Genomic DNA, 16,484 nt, shown 5'->3' with positions numbered 1-16,484 from the left:
AGTGTAGTGCCGTCCCGCAAGCTATCGCCCCCGCCATTACTTCCTAATTCCAGGGTCTGGGCAGCAGCAGTGAGTGCAGCTACAGTAGCGTCTAAGTTACCTTCATGGAAAGTACGCTACCCCCGGGTTCCAGCGATGGTCAAGAGGTGTGGAGGAACAGGAGCAGGGGCCCAGTGGGGTGGACAATAAGGAGTCAATCCCACTGAAAGTGGGCTGGGCCTCAGGGGGAGCTTCAAATCTACTGCCCAATCACCTCTTCCTCAGTGACAGGGGCGTGCACGCCCCTGTCACTGAGGCACTTATACTAGTGCTACTTACAGTGCATTTTCTTATGTGCTTTTACAGCCTCCTCCTTGGCCGCGCTCCCCACTTCTGTTCTTTTATCATGGCCACGGGAGGCAATGCTCCCAGTACCTCCAAAACACATTTAAAGCCATTTTATAATGTAAAAATGATAACAATAATATAAAGCATTTACTTAAGACACAGAATATGTGTCATAAGTATTTTCTTTATATTATTGTAATCATTAATGACAGGCAAGGCACTGCCTCCCCTGACTGCACGTCCCTGCTGTGGGGGCATATAAGTATCTGGGACTGTGGGAGCAAATGTGTATCTGGCACTGTGGGGGCATATGTGTATCTGGTACTGTGGGGGCATAAGTGTATCTGGCACTGTGGGAGCATATGTGTATATGGCACTGTGGGGGCATATGTGTATCCGGCACTGTGGGTGCATATGTGTATCTGACACTGTGGGGGCATATGTGTATCTGGTACTGTGGGGGCATATGTGTATCTGGAACTGTGGGGGCATATGTGTATATGGCACTTTGGGGCATAAATGTACCTGCCAGTTTGGGGGCATAAATGTATCTGGCACTGTGGGGGTATATGTATATATGGCACTGTGGGGGCATACGTGTATGTTTTACACCAGCTAGAGGCCCATACCTTCCCCTTACACTGTACTATACAGGCTGTATGGCATATTCATTTAAACCTTGTACTTTGTAATTAAATAGTGATTCATATTTTTCTCACATAAATGTCTGCACAAGCAAACCGTGAATTCTGAACTGGATTCCTTGATTTATATCAGGCCAACAAGTGTCTGTAGCATGTGAAGAGCAAGGACTATGCCAACAGAACCAAGAGGATTCAGGCCTATCAACAATTCATATCCTACAGTAGACGCAGGAACAGTGATGCTGACCTGGACTGGGTAAAGGAGAAGATTTCCGGACAGTGTTCTTGAAGGAACACAAGAAATACACTGATTCACTGCGTTCAGGAGCCGGGACTGATGAGGTTCATAAGCCAACGCTGTGGAACTGTATTTATTATGACCTCATGCTGTTTACTTTGGAGCAAGAGCTGAGGAAAGGTCACAATCCAGATTCTCCCATTGTTGGGGAAGAGGAAGAAACAGAGAGTCTGGATCTAGTAAGTACCCACACAGTTATATGTTCTTTATAAATTTTAACATTGTCCTCATTTTTTCTTTTCTTTTTTTACAGGATGCTACCCTGGAGCTGTATGTGGAGCCTTCCACAAGCGAGCCGCCAGAACTGGAGGACATTGAGGAAGAGGATATGCCTCAGCCAGCGCCCTGAAAACATCGGGGGAAGACCCCACAGAGATCCAGTTCTGCGGCACCCAGCTTGGAACAATTATTTAGACACGCAGAGGACGTTCTTAATAGGTCCCCGGACAGTTTTCAAAATTTTGCTAATAACATGGCGAGTGAGATGCAGATCATGAAGAAGAAGCAACTCTTCAAGCATCTGGTATATGATGCTATGTCACATGCAGTCGATAATTCTCTTGTCGACGAGTGCGACATATTGCCATATGCCAGACCGCATCTCCAAAATGTGCCCCCCCCCCAACTACCCACATCACCAACCCATGTATTATGTGCAAGGAAATCCTTCTCAACAGCGACTCTTTTCTCTGCCAGGACCCACATAGCCCACCCTGCCTACTCATCCCAGCAGTTCGTCCAGTGACATGTACACAGACCTGCTGAGTACACAGTCCCATCACAGGACGAGGCAAGTTTTTTTCAATTTGTAAATTAGTTATTGTTAAAAAAAAAAATTGGTATTGTTTAAAAATTCGTTCTGGACCTTGTCCTCAACTCTTGCTCTATAAGGAACAGTAGTTTGGTCATTAGTACCACAGTGTTTGTTTGCCTCATTTCCTGACTTTTGGACATTGTGATATTTGTTTTTCTTGTGTTCCTTCAAAAAACACTGTTTGGAAATTTGGGCGACTTCTTCTTTACCCAAATTATGTTGGCATCAAGGTAATTGTGTACATGTATGATGTTATCATTTGTTATATGCCTGATTCCTCTATAGTGTACTGTTGGCATAGTCCTTGCTAAACAGACACTTGTTGTCCTGATGTAAATTCAAGGAATCCAGTCCAGAATGTTTGTGGTTTTAAAGTAAAAAAATGTAAAACAGTATTTTTTTATTTAGGTTTACAATATGGTCAAATGATGTTTCTAAAATTAATATTGTGGGTGTGGAGATTTGTAAATCTCATCTTAATTTGTGTAATATATGTTTGTGAAACACACAGGGTCAACAAACCCCTATGTGTTTCAACAATAACAGCCCCATTTCCTATTAAATTGAAGCTGTTGATGGCAAATTGGATTCACCAGACCGAGGTACGTGAATCAAAAACCTCAAAAAGTTCATGCTGACCTGGACATATAGTAGTTGCAGACAGACAGTGTTTACCTGGGAGGGATTCCTTCTCTCTCCCAGCTCCACAATGCCCGCCAGCACCTACTACATGGGCGCCCCACTCCCTCTACATGGGTGGCTGCATTTGAAAAATGGCATAATGTGATTGATACTACGAGGAAAACACCTTTCCTACACACATACCTGTACAACAGTTTTCAGAAGATGCCCCTCATGCGTAGTTGCCACTTGTAACAATTTCATTCCTCCCGGCTGTGCCGTTTCGGCAGTAAAGACCAGATTCTGACGTGATCTAGACTGCTTTATCCCAGGGGTCAGAAATGTGAAGCTATCTTCCTTTCACTGCTGCCGGCATATTAGCAATGAATGGGCTTTCCGAGGCTGGAGTTAGGTTGCAGGCCAGAATTTTACAAACACCAGGCATGCCCCTGGTAATGTGAACTCACCTGTGGCGTCCCCACCACTCCTCTACATTCTGTCCTAAAATGTGCATATGTAAAGTTCCTGTGTTTTAAAGACTAGTGCAGAGTTTTTTCACATCTTGGAGAGAGAGATAAAGTATGCATGCAACCCTCATTTACATCACCCACAAGTGAATACATTGACGCCAGAAAGTTAAAGCAAACGTAATTTATCAAAAAAACTTCAAAAAACATTACTGTATAAAAGCAGTACACACCAGGTAGTCTGGTAATCTCACATAATGTCCACATACCATAAAGCCAATTAAGTTATGGAGGATTCCTGCCAAGCCACTGCCCCTACTCCATTGAAAAAGGTCTTGTAGTCCTCCCTGACCTTTGTAGCCTTTGCAGTAGCAGATTCAATGGAGTGTGTAGTTAGTCTTTCCACAGCAGTCCACATGTCACTGTCCGCAATGTGGTCTGTGTCCTCTGGCACAGCTGTAGATGCTGCCCTTGAATGCTGGTTCTTGCGCCTCCTAAAGATGTGTAAGGAACAACAGGCTAAAACTATCCAATCAATCTTATCCACATGAAGATCTCTGGCAGTGTGGAAAATCCGGAAACGACTGCTCAGGATTCCAAACGCATTATCCACAAAACGCCTGGCCCGAGACAGCAGATAGTTAAATATTCGCCTCTCCTTCGTCAACACCCTTTGTGGATAAAGCTTCATTGTATGTTCATGGAGACCGAATGCCTCATCGGCCACCAAGACAAAGTTAAGGCCATGCCTGCAGTCCTCAGCATTTGGTAAGTAAAGACTGTTGGATTGGAGCCTCTCATAGAAGAGGCTCTACCATTTTTGCCCACCTCAACAAAAATTAACTCTGAATTGGCATTGACAATTGCCATCATAACCACACTGAAAAAGCATTTATAATTGTAAAACATCGAACCACTCTTGGCAGGGGGATGAATCCAGATATCCTTCCCATCTATGGCTCCGCCAGAATTGGGAAAATTCCACCGCAGCTCAAACTCCTCTGCGATGACTCTCCAATCCACACACACACACACAATTTGTAGACAGGAGAAAATGAATACTGTCCAAAGGGTGTGGAGGGGTGGGAGTTTCTCAAAGGCGTATAAATTAAACAATGACAACAACAGACCCTCTAACACCCTTTGATGTGATGAGGGAAGCTTTAAGAGATATTGAATGGGAAATTTTGTTTCAGGGGGAAAATACTTCGGAGTAATGGGATGTATTAAAATCACTGCTAGTTAAAAATACTCTCAAATTTATTCCCACGAGCAGCAAAAAAAGGAATAAAAATCCCAAACCAATGTGGCTTAACAAAAAGATAAAGGAACTTATGGGCAAGAAAAGGCGAGCATTCAAAAAATACAAATCTGACGGGAATGAGGAGTCATTTCAGCACTATAAGGACTGTAACAAAATATGCAAAAAATAAATAAGAGCGGCTAAAGTAGAAACTGAAAAACTAGTAGCAAAGGAAAGCAAAGCGAATCCCAAAAAAGTATTTAAATACATCAACAGCAAGAGATTAAAGAAGGAGAGTATAGGCCCTTTAAAAGACAAGTTGGGAGTCTTAGTCAAAAATGATAAGGACATAGCGGACAAACTAAATTAGTTTTTTTCAATGGTATTTACAAGAGAGGACCAAATTCAGGGTCTAACACACAATCTCAGTAATGATAATGTCCCACTGATAAGTGCTTATTTAAGTGAGGAGGTAGTCTGTGACCGATTAAAAATGTAAAGATTAATAAGTCACCGGGTCCCGATGGAATTCACCCAAGGGTTCTAATGGAGCTTCACTCTGAACTTGCAGGACCGCTATTTTTGATCTTTAAAGATTCAGTTACATCAGGTATGGTTCCCAAAGACTGGCGTATAGCGGAAATAGTGCCAATATTCAAAAAGGTAAGTAAAGCTGAACCGGGTAATTATAGACCAGTTAGTCTTACATCTATAGTGGGGAAAGTATTGGAAGGTATTCTAAGGGATAGTATTCAGAAGTTCCTTGAAGTCATAAGGTCATTAAAAGGAATCAACATGGATTTGTGAAGGACAGATCATGTCAAACCAACTTACTTGGCTTTTATGAAACAGTAAGTGCGAACCTTGATCAGGGTAAGGAGGTGGATGTAATCTATTTAGACTTTGCCAAAGCTTTCGACACTGTACCACACATGCGACTTATCTATAAGCTACAAGAAATAGGGCTATGGAGCACAATATGCACTTGGGTCAAAAATTGGTTAGATAATAGGGAGCAGCGCGTTGTGGTTAATGGATCATTTTCATATTGGACTGAAGTGCTAAGTGGTGTGCCACAAGGGTCTGTACTAGGACCACTTTTGTTCAACATTTTCATTAACGACCTAGCAGAAGGTTTAGAGAGTATGGTGTCAATTTTTGCAGAAGATACCAAATTGTGTAAAGTTATAAATACGGAGGGGGATGCTGAGTCTCTTCAGAATGACTTAGTTAAATTAGAAGCATGGGCAGCCAAATGGAGAATGCGCTTCAATACAGACAAGTGTAAGGTAATGCACTGTTGTAACAAGAACAAAAATTACACCTACATACTAAATGGGGTAACATTAGGGGATTCTTTACTGGAAAAAGACTTAGGTGTTCACATAGATAGCAAACTAAGCAGCAGTACCCAAAGTAGGATTGCAGCAAAGAAGGCTAATAAGATATTAGCATGCATAAAACGTGGAATTGATGCAAGGGACGAGAGTGTTATACTACCATTATGTAAATCACTAGTGAGGCCACATCTATGTGCAATTTTGGGCACCATACTACAAAAAGGATATTCTGGAGCTAGAAAAGGTTCAGAGGCGGGCGACCAAACTAATTAAGGGCATGGAGACCCTGTAATACGAGGAAAGGCTTGCAAGGCTAGGCATGTTTACACTGGAAAAGAGGAGACTAAGAGGGGACATGATCAACATCTACAAATATATAAGGGGACAATACACAGAGATTGCACAGGACCTGTTTTCGGTAAGATCAGCACAGAGGACACGTGGACACTCGCTTAGGTTAGAGGAGAGGAGATTCCGCACAATGCGGCGTAAAGGTTTTTTCACAGTAAGGACAATACATGTTTGGAATTCCCTGCCTGAGGGAGTTGTAATGGTGGACTCAGTCAACACCTTTAAGAATGGGTTAGATAAATTCCTAATGGATAAGGATATCCAGAGTTATGGTGCGTAGTCATGCACTATAGTTACTATGAAAAGGGAATAAAACACAACGGCTGACATCAGCATCAGACAAAATTTAGGCCAAAACAATCCTGCATAGGAGACCACAAATAGGTTGAACTTGATGGACAAATTGTCTTTTTTCAACCTTAGATACTATGTATGTTACCCTTTGCCATACCTGGGCAAATAAATGTTTTCAGGAAAAGTGTTTGGCTGGTATGGGACAGCAAGCACTTTTGAGCAAATAAGGTGATGCCTGCACCCACCGTAAAGCACATAGGCAACCAAAAGCAAACGACTCCTACCACATACTATTGATTTCAGACAATAGATATACAGTAACCATTTCATTCTACACAGATTTTACAACTCCAGCCACCAAACATGCCCCCCGTCAGTAAGGACCTGCTGACAGAACAATGGATCTACATATTTTATAAATACCAAGCAGTGGCTTTATTGTTTACCTCATAATTTAAAGCAGCAACAATATTTAGTGTGTAGCACACCTGGCTTGGCACTTAATATAAATGCAGCTTTAAATATTGAGGTCAAATCTGCTGCAAATAAACGGTTTACCGAAGCCGCCACGTCGTAAGAATATCACTAGGTGTTGCTGCAGGGAGGAGCGTGGATTAAGATGTGTTTTCCATCCATGGATGCTAATTAGTGAGGCGATTGGTATCTTCTTTGGCACAATTCTTTTTTTATGTAAATTTTTCTCATTTCACTTCACCAACTGACTATTTTGTGCAGATTCATCACATAAAATTCAGATTTAAAAAAATAAATAAACTACAGGTTGTAATGTAACAAAATAGGTAAAAAGCCACGGGAGGTGAATGCTTTAGCATGGCACTGTATGTATATATGTATATGTATATATATATATATATATATATATATATATACACAGTATATCTATATATATACACATACATATATATATATATTTATTATATATATATATATATATATATATATACACACACACACACACACAGTATATATGTGTATTTTAGCTTAGCAGAAGTGCGAACGAAAGGATTGCAGAGCGGCTACAAATTTATTTTGTGCAGTTTCAGAGTAGCTCCAGACCTACTCAGCGCTTGCGATCACTTCAGACTATTCAGTTCCTGTTTTGATGTCACGAAGACGCCCTGCATTTGCCCATCCACGCCTGCATTTTTCCTGGCACGCCTGCGTTTTTTCAAACACTCCCTGAAAACGGTCAGTTGACACCCAGAAACGCCCTCTTCCTGTCAATCACTCTGCGGCCAGCAGTGCGACTGAAAAGCTTCGCTAGACCTTGTGTGAAACTACATCCTTCGTTGTAATAGTTTGACGCACGTGCACATTGCGCCATATATGCATGCACAGAAGTGCCGATTTTTTGCCTGATCGCTGCACAGTGACCGAAAACAGCTAGCGATCAACTCGGAATGACCCCCATAGTTAAATACGTTTCTGTGCACTCACCTTATACTGTGTTAATGGACATTTCACTTTGCACAAATTACTTTATATATCGTTTATATTCTTTCGTAAATACTGTCGCTGCATTCCATATCCTCATATACACATCTTGAGGACATTCTGGATAAGTAACGACATTAAGTAACACAGGGGTAGATGTATGATCGTGACGGCTTCTTTCGTTATGTGCGTGGAACCACTTCACCTCCGGTTCGCGGTCAAGCAGGTCCACATATTGGTAGAATGTATTATCACTGATGCACCCGATGTGGGAGAACATTAAATTACCTGCCCGGTGATGTGTGCTCTCCCACTATCGGCTGTCCTATTCAGTGCTCTGGTCCCCTCTGTGCACACGCCAAGTCTCCCTCACCCAGCAGCCATTGCACCTCAGTGCATTGCTCATACAATCTTCTTTTTGTAGGACGCCAAGAATCTGTGAAGGACCTCCCAGCCACCTGGGCATGCGTGAGTTCTTGCTATTATCATAAGATCTCCTATGCAGTCCAGAACCAGCACCCACCGCAGCCAGGGACAGCACTTCCTGCTGTGATGAATGTGCAACAACACCTGCAGCTGTCGAAATTGCTGTGGGGAGGCTAGCAGCCATTGTGGGAAGGAAGGGAGGGGGGGGGGGGGAATTTCACTCCCCCACTTCAACATCTGAGATTTTAATACATTTTGGCACTGCTGCTTTCTGCTTTGCCTCGGTAAAGAGGAGGTAAAGCAGGAAGTGTTATACCCGCACGATGTGTGCCAGTATAACATATTTACCCCTATATTTCTAAGTTGCTGTTCCTTTTTCTTTATTCACTATTCTCTATGTTAGCGATCTAATTAGATTTTGAAGGGATTACCATGGCAAATATGTCACTATTACAGAGCCCGGAGCACACACGACAGACAGCGTCGAGTTACTATGGCAACCAGATGGCCGGAGCATATGATGTCATCCTCCAGGGACACCAGAAGCCCTCCGTGGTCCAACGGAACTGACAGCATGGGTAATGTTCCTCTTCACTGACAGACCACTCCACTTTATAAGGTAAGTCTTTTGTTTTCTTCACTTTGTTCACATCTTGACAAAGGGGCTACGGGCCCCGAAACATTGGTATTTCATGTGACATCTCAAATCAGGTTTATATGTTTCACAAGTCCCGGAGTGCTACTGTACTTTTTCAAGAACTTTATTAGCTTGTAATGGTGGGTACACACTGATATATCTGCAGATAAATTGATCTGCAGATATATCTATGGATGGAACGGGCAGTGTGCTGTGCATACACACTGCCCGATCCTTCAGGGACTGACGTCATGAACTGGGCGGGCATGTACACACGCCCGCCCAGGTCAGCTGTCAATCACCGCCGGCTGCCGCAGCATGTGTACGGGCGGTCGGCTGGTCATCCGTACACACACAGCGATGGGACAATATATCAGTAGATATATTGGCCGTCGGTTGTGCTGCAGGGCCGACGCGATATGTCTGTGAACTACGGAGTTCACAGACATATCGCCCGTATACACTGGCCGACGGACCCGCAATATATCGCCCGTTCAATAGAACGGCCGATATATCGGCCAGTGTGTAAGGGCCTTAACAGAGGGCTCCGCAGCTGCTTTTTTACAGTAAGTAGAGTGCCAGACCAATATTGTCACTGCTGATGTCATCGTGCATGCCCTCGATAGCCAGCTGGAACATCCAGGAGGTCCACACTGGGTGATATGCTAAGTAAGTAAGTAAGTAAGATGTTTTATATGTTTTATCCCAATGTTTTTTAGCCGCTACTTACTATATCCCTGCTTTCCGGGACCCTTTGATGGGTGTGAGAGATCGGTGCTTCCCGAGCATCCTCAGGAGATGTACCTGTATGCGGCAGCCGTCTGTAGTTGCAGCAGTTGGCTCCGGCCGATTCGCGGCCGCACAAGGAGCAAGCGGTGGCTTCCGTTTGTGAGAGACCAGGTGCGGGAGCCGTGACACGAATGGTGCAGGATTAACGGCTGATCGTTAGAATGTTCAGTTCTGCAGATCATACAGGGAGTCCTAGACGCGTTTCGTCACTATATCCTGGACAGCAGGGATATAGTGAGTAGCGGCTCCCAGCAGCAACTTCCATTATAAAGTGCGATCTTTGTGCTAAAGATCTTCAGTGAACTTACATAGCCTACAATTGACTTCAATTCATTTTGTAGCGGTGACACGGATCGGAGCGGCTAATTAATACCGCAATACAAAAGGTTACTTTTACTGGTCTCCAGCCATTGTTACTGGATTACAAATCCAATTGAGAGGAAAAGCTACATGTTTCTATTCAGTTGTAGTTTGTACTATATATCCAGTTACTATTGCAACTTTTTATATCGATACTTGTATCCATTTCTGGTTTTATACCTAACTATATGAACTAGTATTTTATTGTTATACATGTGAAAAATAAATGTGATTTAACTTGATCAACCGGCAATTTATATATTCTTTATATATAATTTTGACTCTTTAGCGCACCCTCTCTTCCCATTTATACCCTAAGATATACCAATTGAGACTGTGCAGATAGGTCTCTGGGGCTGCTGCAATCGAATCAATATTATTAGTATATTTTATATATACCATTATCCAATCGCGCCATAGGTATTTGTATAAGATAAGATAATTGACAACTCTCTCCCGGTATCAACAAGCACCTGGATTGGCCATGCTTCAATCTGGAGGGTCACCTGGAACCGGGTGGGCACCGACAAACCCTTGCTTCTGAGACAGCTGTAGGCTGTAGGCTGGTTGCCCCCGATTTCCCTGCTCCACACGCCATAGGTTCAGGCTGTTTGGTACAGTCCTTTCCGATGTGGCCCTGTTCCCCGCAGTCATAGCAGACAACCAGATTGGTCCAGACCCCCATTTCCGGAGATAGATGGGTCCGGGGTCTTGGAACTGCTCAAGACTCTCGGTCTAACGGCTTAGCTATTTTCCCCAGAGTAGCATCTCTCTCCATTGCAATGGTTAGGTCCTCCATAATTTAGGGGTCAGCCTGGAGAACCCACCTCTGCATGCCTCTGTCTAAGACCCGCACTCGGTGGTCTATGGCTACGGTCTCCACCACTTGGGCGGCCGTATTTCTCTCTGGCTGAAGCCAAGACCTCGCCATCTTTAGAAGTTCACCCAGCTGGATTCGAGAATTCTCTGTCGTGGTCCAACGCCAGTCCTGGAACTGCGGGGTTTTGCAGGCCTTGAGTACATCAATGCGACCCAATATGGCAGCTTTAAGCTGCAAATACGTGGATGTTTGGTCCGCCGGGAAGTCATCGTACGTTTTCTGGGGATCCCCCATCAAATATTGGGCCAGCTTATTTGCCCAGCTGTCCTCTGGCCATCCCAGCGTGCAGCCGCACGCTCAAAGGTCCCCAGGTAGGCTTCTACATCGTCTGAGGGACACATCTTTTGCAACAGCTCTTGGTGATGCTGTTGCAGGAGACCCACCTTATCACGTATCAGGTGCAGGGTTTCCTGCTGAGCCTGTACTTGTGTGTTTGGAGAAGCTGCACCTGGGGTTGTTGCCCCGCAGCCACATTAGTTAGGGCCCTTAACAACTCCTCCATGGTAGACGGGACGGAGGCACGATATATGAACCTTGCGTCCATTAACATACAGTACCAAATCACAATCCAACAAAATGGAAAAAAAACACTTTTTTTCTAAAACAATTGACACACACACCCTGGCTGGTTACTAACCTGACCAGATGAAGTTTGGAGAGTCTGTGGCACGGCTCTGGCGGCTCCTGCAGCCGCTGGGTTCCCACTGCGCTTAGTTCGTCCAGCAGAAGGCCCCACATTGAGCGTCAAATGTAACAAAGCGACCTTCCACCAGACAAGATGCAGAAAGCAGTCTGTTACTACCACAGCACAGCAAACAAGTCTTTATCATGGCAAGTTTACAGGGTACCTTATCCAGGCACCAGTCCACAAACAGCATGTACACAAATCTCAGGCTCCATCATCCCTGTCTCTAATCCACTGGCCCGTCCTCTATCGCCTGGCCACTTGTTGGCATCAGGAGCCCTAAAACGTTACCCTAACGAGCTTTATAAAAGTGTGGCACAAGTGTGCCTGATTGCTGGGAGCGCCTGCTCCAAAACCTGAACCGCACTTGCATGGATGGGAGCCGCAATTAGCTCCCAGTGTACAGCCACTTCCCCTTTTTCTATGCTATCCTTACCTTGGAAGCTGAGTTTAGAAGGGTTAGGAGCGTGTGACCTGTAATTAGTGATCCCGGCGGCCAACATACCGATGCTGGGATCCCGTCTGACAGATTGCCGGCGGGGGCCTTGCAGGCTCATTAAACTCGCCACAGGTTCTATTGCTACTCTATAGGTGTCATGGACACCCACGAGTGGGAAAAGTCCCTGTTAGTATGCATGCTGACTGTCGGGATTCCGCCATCGGTATAGTAACCAGCGGTCACATGATTACATCCCATTTAGAAGCTTTTTCTGTGGCTTTTTTTCTTTTGCTGGCGACATTGGAGTATTCATAATGGGAGCAGTCATACATTATACTCACCTCTATGTATGTTAAAAGCGGCATTTACAAGGCAAAACCAACCTGGTTTTACCTTGTAAACTATTGGTGCAGTCCAGTACCTCCGGCAGCTCGTAAGTTATTAGATGTAGCCCTAAGGCTTAGTACATAGACCACTTTAAGCTGTCATTGCAGCAAAAGGTTGTTTTACTAAGCATTAGCCTGCATGGGGTTGAATACTTATGAAATTATTTTTTCATGTTTTTTTTTTAAACAATTTTTTTCTTTATTATAGCATGAATACACAATATATCATAAACAAGTTTGACATGTAAAACAGATATAATGTATAAAATACAGAAAGTGTCAATATCGCATATAGAATAACAATAAAAGAGAAGCAATACCCACATATAAGTAAATGTATAAAATAACTAGGCCTGGACCTGCATATCACAGCCACCTGGAGCGGGAGCAGTGTCAAGAGCAATCGGAAGGTCCTGAGAGTACATGCGTGTTTCTTAGCACAATGGGGGTCATTCCGAGTTGATCACACGCTGCAACTTTTTGCAGCCCGTGCAATCAACTAGATGCCGCCTATGCGGAGTGTTTATAAAAGTTTTGTGTAAAACAAGACCAGGGTATGAGTTACTTAAACTGTGCGATGAATCCAGCGTTGATGGTCCCTGAATTGACGTCAGACATCCACCCTCCAAACGCCTGGACACGCCTGCGTGCACCGCACCACTCCCAGAAAACGGTCAGTTGACAACCCGGAGCACCTTCCTCCTGTCAATCTTCTTGAGGTCGCCGCTGCAACCACTTTTTTCGCTAGCGGCATCGCTGCCTGGCAACTCCCGGCGCCGGGCAACGACGTGCATGTGCAATGTTGCCGCAGCGCATATGCAGTTCCGACCCGATCGCACGGCTGCGACGAAGCTCAGCGTGCGATCGGGTCGGAATGACCCCCAATGTACAATACCTCTGAAACACTTCCACAATTGTTCCCTAAGTAGTGGGGATAGAGTGTCAACGTAGCTCTCACATGTATCAAAAAAGCATTCCGTAAAAAATAAATTAAAAAAAAATTCTCCTTTATCTATATGGCACCACAAGGGGTCCGCTGTTCCTTACAGAGTACATAACAGAAACAGTATGAACACGATAAGAAAAAAAGTGACTTACAGGACAGAACATTGCAGAAGCAGCAGCGGTCGTAGGTCCTACTTCAGACCTGAACGCTATCAAGCGATTTTTGCACTGCTGCGATCATCTAGTCGCCGCCTACAGGGGGAGTGTATTTTAGCTGTGCAAGTGTGTGAACGCATGTGTAGCAGAGCTGAACAAACAGATTTTGTGCAGTCTCTGCGCAGCCCAGGACTTACATAGCCGCTGCGATCACATCAGCCTGTCCAGGACTGGAATTGACGTCAGGAACCCTCCCTGCTAACGCCTGGACACGCCTGCGCAGTGTCCCGTGGTGGGGGGCAGTTGGGAGGTTCTGTCTCTCGCTGCCCTGCTTAGCAGAGCAGCGGTGAATAGACGCTGTGCGCATGCGCACAGCGTCTATTCACTGGAGTCAGAGGGAGAGGGGGCATGCCAGCGGCTCACAGAGCGCTGGGCATGCCCCCTCAGTGACGAAAACGGGGGCGTGACTCGCGAGTGCGGGTCCCCCGCCAAGCCACGCCCCCTTTTTATTAGGTCACGCCCCCTTTTCGGGTGTGTCCCTCTTTAGAGAAGGGAGAAGGGAAAAGTTGGGAGGTATGGTGAAGCTAGACACACCGTTTGAGCGGAACATGACACGACCCCTCAAATTTGTGCGGCACATTCTACAGTCTCCCTAAAATAAGTTTTCAAAATTAGGCAAGTATGCGGCAATGGTGAGAGAAGGAAAAGCACATGAGGGAAGAGGGCACTGCTTGTGAGAGCTTACAGGGGCCCATTTATCATGGATCGCATATTAAATGCGATCTGGGTGCCATGTTACCATCCAGGATCGCATTGCAATATGCGATCCTATCATCTGGATGTATTATCCAGCACATGCTGGCAGCGCCATAACAAGGTGTATGCAGAAGGGGCATTGCCCACAGCGCACACCTAGTTAGAGCGCATTTTCCCCCTGCGCTCCCGCGCCCTCTCTTGACCCGCTCTGAAGCCGCTGCCTCCGGGTTACCCGCTGCGGCCGGAGAAGAGCCGCTTCCGCCGGGGGGGGGGGGGGGGGGGGAGCCGCTGCCTCCGGGTTACCCGCTGCGGCCGGAGAAGAGCCGCTTCCGCCGGGGGGAGAGCCGCTGCTTCCGCCATGGGGGGGGAGTCACTGCCACCTGGAGAGAGCCGCTGCCTCCGTTATCCACTGCTGACGGGGAAGAGCCGCTGCCTCCAGGAGAGAAGCGCTGCTGCGGGGGAAGAGCTGCTGCCGCCGGGAGGGAGTCGCTGCTGCGGGGGGAGAGCCACTTGCACCGGGTGAGAGAGCTCAGCCACTCAGCTACAGATGTGGTTGAAAATAAAAAGTGGTCTCTGTCTGCCATAATTGTAATAAGGGGACGCTGTCTGCCATAATGTGTAATAAGGGGACGCTGTCTGCTGTAATGTGTAATAAGGGGATGCTGTCTGCTGTGATGTGTAAGAAGGGGACACTGTCTTCCGTAATGTGTAAGAAGGGAAGGGGACACTGTCTGCCGTAATGTGTAAGAAGGGGACGCTGTCTGCCGTAATGTGTAATAAGGGGACAATGTCTGCCGTAACGTGTAATAACGGGGACGCTGTCTGTCGTAATGTGTAAGAAGGGGACGCTGTCTGCCGTAATGTGTAAGAAGGGGACGCTGTCCGCCGTAATGTGTAAAAAAGGGGAATCTGTCCGCCGTAATGTGTAATAAGGGGACGCTGTCTGCCATAATGTGTAAGAAGGGGACGCTGTCTGCCGTAATGTGTAAGAAAGGGACGCTGGTTTGCCGTAATGTGTAAGAAGGGGACGCTGTCTGCCGTAATGTGTAAGAAGGGGACGCTGTCTGCCGTAATGTGTAAGAAGGGGACGCTGTCTGCCGTAATGTGTAAAGAAGGGGACGCTGTCCGCCGTAATGTGTAAAAAAGGGGAATCTGTCCGCCATAATGTGTAAAAGGGTCTCTACCTGGTGTAGTGGCGCTACTGTGCGGCATAATAATGGAGACTACTGTGCACCGTTATATTAATTGTTATTATTTTGTGGCCACATCCCTTCCCCATGAAGCCACGCCTCTATATTTTTTGCGCACGCCTACGGCGCGCACTGCCCCTGTTTTGCATGGGGGGGGCGCCGATGCCGTTTCTTGCACACAGCGCTAAAATGTCTAGTTACGGCACTGCATGCTGGTAAAGGCAGGGGCTCTAAAAGGAGCCTGCCCTGCCATGTGCTGTTGTGGCTGCCAATAGGCTAGCTACTTTGGCCTTATCGGGGCCAATATCCAAAATGTGAATTGGTAAATCTGGCAGCATCGCATCCCCACAGAAACCTAAGAGGGATGCGGCTATGGTCCCCCCTACATACATTCAGGAGATACCTAACATAATATAATATAATAACCAAAACTTTGATAAATGGGTCCCGCAGATTAAGGATGAATAATGAGTTTTACATTTTACTTCTATAGCTTACAGGTTCACAATACAAACACAGTCTGGAATACACTGTGTAAATGAAATACAATCAAATCTGTTGACTTTTTAGGGGGGTGAATACTTTTGCAAGCCACTGTATGTCTCATTCTGCTATTTACCTCAGTGTAAAATGAATACAATCATCTGCCAAACATATACATATCAAGGATTCCCTCCACCCAACTCACAGCAGAAGAAACTGACGCTGTCATCCCAGTCAGTCAATGGGGGATGTTCAAATTAGTTGTATTGCAAAAGTTTATAAATAAAGTTGTATTGCAAAAAGTTGTGAAGACAGTGTATTCCCCGTCTCTTCAGTGTCCACTGAATGTCCTTCTTGCCGCCTCCATCATTACTGTCTCCTACTGGCCTTCCTGCTGTGTCCCTGCAGGCTGTAACTCAGAAAATAAGATTTTACTTACCGGTAAATCTATTTCTCGTAGTCCGTAGTGGATGCTGGGGACTCCGTAAGGACCATGGG

General features: G+C 45.5%; 1 long non-coding RNA gene across 1 annotated transcript in view; it reads left to right on the top strand.

Moving 5' to 3' along the window:
* LOC134934920 (uncharacterized) overlaps window positions 1-2,444 on the top strand; it is a 43,792-nt gene extending 41,348 nt beyond the window's left edge. Inside the window, exons 2-3 of the long non-coding RNA XR_010179841.1 lie at window positions 1,105-1,448; window positions 1,523-2,444. This is a non-coding gene — a long non-coding RNA (uncharacterized LOC134934920). The remainder of the gene's footprint in view (window positions 1-1,104; window positions 1,449-1,522) is intronic.
* Window positions 2,445-16,484: the final 14,040 nt, after the last annotated feature.

The sequence above is a fragment of the Pseudophryne corroboree genome, chromosome 6, assembly GCF_028390025.1.
Source record: "Pseudophryne corroboree isolate aPseCor3 chromosome 6, aPseCor3.hap2, whole genome shotgun sequence".
Taxonomy (NCBI): domain Eukaryota; kingdom Metazoa; phylum Chordata; class Amphibia; order Anura; family Myobatrachidae; genus Pseudophryne; species Pseudophryne corroboree.
This window is presented reverse-complemented; position numbering and strand designations above follow the sequence as displayed.